The 2505-nt window shown below is 42.1% G+C and overlaps 1 pseudogene; it reads right to left on the bottom strand.

Annotated features, from left to right (window-relative positions):
- Window positions 1-342: 342 nt before the first annotated feature.
- LOC148292822 (uncharacterized) lies at window positions 343-1024 on the bottom strand (annotated as a pseudogene).
- Window positions 1025-2505: the final 1481 nt, after the last annotated feature.

The following is a 2505-nucleotide window of genomic DNA, read 5'->3' as shown; positions in this document are numbered from 1 at the left end:
CTAATTCAAACCGTGGGTGGGTGGGTCTAATCATACTAATCATGACATATATATATATATATATATATATATATATATATATATATATATATATATATATATATAAAAGTGACTCTAATCATGCAAACACTAAAGCAAAGCTTTAGCCTTCCCGTCACTTTTTCCCCATCACATAGTTTTATATTGATTAAGTTGCAACCCTTCACCTTGTTTAGCATATTTTCTCTTCTTTTGCAGAGAGTTCCTACGCCCCATTCATCAATTGCATCTGCTCAACTCCAACATCCCCATAGCCAACTTGTGCATGCGTTCCTTCATACTGACTATTTGGATGGTGGATTTTTAACCACACTCAAACAGGATTTTTATTGTTGTCTTCTGACGAGCAATTTGTATTTCAACATTACTCGCTTTTGATACCAATGTATCGAAAGACTGGGGCTCCGCTGTTGCGACAAACGTTGCAATGTCTAGCAGGAGATTGTTATAACACATTTGCACCGCAGATTGCTCAGTGATCTTTTCAGTGCATTGGAGATTAAGACTCCTCCATCTCATAATAAAATCATTTGCACTCTCCCCAGGTTTTTGTGTGGTTTTGGCCAAATCTATGAGTGAGACTTTTTTCTTTGAGCTGACAAATTGTGCAAGAAAAACCTTTTGCATGTGGTCCCATGTTAGAATGGACCCAGGTGGCAACTGAGTATACCATGTGAAAGCAGACCCTTTGAGGGATTGAACGAATTGCCTTATTAGCAAAGCGTTTGATTGTGAAGTTTCTCCACATGCAGAGGAAAAGTGAGCTAAATGTTCATGTGGAGAGCCGCTCATCCCATCAAACTTAATTATCGAAAGTCGGCTTTTGATAACCCTTGGGGAAAGGCAACGCATCATAATGAGCCAGATAAGGCTTTCGGTATCCGAGGATAGGTGGTGATATAGACATCTGGAATTCACGGATTCCTTCTGCAATTAAAGTCTTTATATCTTGCTGAGTTAATTGGCTATTAGAACTCTCTCCCATCTCCTCCTCCTTTCTTTCTTCATCCTTCTTCTCACTATCTACGATAACTTTGGCCGCTAATTGAGCTGTTAGTGCTGCCACCTCTGCTTCTCTTTCAGCAAGCTATCTTTGCATCTCAAGAAGTGTTAGTAAAGACAAAGACAAAACATAGACATCCCTAAATGGCTTGTCTACCACCTTGTTACTTTTCCTTGTTTTCATTTTCCTTGTTTTAAGGATGGAAACTCTCCATGTTTCCCTCCATGTCTTGTGCATTGTTTGTAACTAATAATCACCTTGTATACTTGTATATCTAACCCTTCACCAAGTAAGTAATTCAATTGGCAGATTTGAATTCTCTGCAAAACCTATCTTGTTCTTCTTGTTCTACATTCTCAACTCTCTCAATTACACTATATTTGGCATGGTATCAGAGCAATCGATTTTGGTTGCCTCTGCATAACCTTGTTCTTGCCTAATCTCTACCTATCCTTGCCCATAATTTGCTGTTATATTATTCCTACCTCATACTTTGCCTTGCCTCAAAATTGGTCTTGATCACAAGCCTTTTTTGTGCTCTTGTTTGCTGAAGTTTTAAGCTATTTCTTCCTCTACATCCTTTTATATATTTACCTCATGGGTGACACCAACGACTCCATCAACGACTCCACGGGCGACTCCTCTAAAATCGACTCCACCAAGATCGACTCCACAACACCACCACCACCCCGGTCCTCTCATGACTACTCTCCAATTACTCCTGATAAGTTGGATGGGTCCAACTATCCTGCATGGTCTCGTAGTGTTCGCTTGGCCATCACTGCTCGTCGTATGGCTGGTTTCATTAATGGTAAAAAGATTGCCCCTGCCATTGATGATCCTAGCTATGAAGCTTGGGATGAAGACAACTGTTTGGTGCAGTCATGGCTCCTCAACTCCATGACCAAAAATGTACGTGCCTTATTTGATCACTGCTCAACGGCTTATGCGGTGTGGGACGCAGCTCGGAAGACATATACTGTCACACAGAATAGCTCCAAGTTGTACCAACTCCGTCGTCAGTCAGTCACCACCTCTCAAAGTGGTGAACCTGTGAATGTATTCTACGAAAAATTACACATAATATGGCAGGAAATTGACAGCCTCCGTCCCTGCAAACATACCAATCCCGATGATGTGGCTCTTCACCAACAAGCACTTGAGGTGGAACGTGTGTACGATTTTTTGGGAGGACTCGATCCCAACTTTGATTCCGTTCGTAGTCGGATTCTTGCCATGAATCCGCTTCCAGCAGTCATTGAAGCTTATGCACTAGTGGTAGAAGAAGATAATCGCCAATCTTCCATGCTTGGCGGTGGGAGTGCAATGGCGGTCAAGCCATATCGGCCACCACACCGTACGTCCTCCGGACTTCCCCCCCGGGGTCCCAAAACTAACGATGCAAAGGGAACTCAGAAGTGCACTCATTGTGGTGGTGATCATCTTGTTGAGAAGTGCTTCAA

Source organism: Prunus avium, chromosome 7, assembly GCF_965620075.1.
Source record: "Prunus avium chromosome 7, drPruAviu1.hap1.1, whole genome shotgun sequence".
Taxonomy (NCBI): Eukaryota; Viridiplantae; Streptophyta; class Magnoliopsida; order Rosales; family Rosaceae; genus Prunus; species Prunus avium.
The sequence above is the reverse complement of the archived record's forward strand: the minus strand, read 5'-3'. Positions and strand labels throughout refer to the sequence as shown.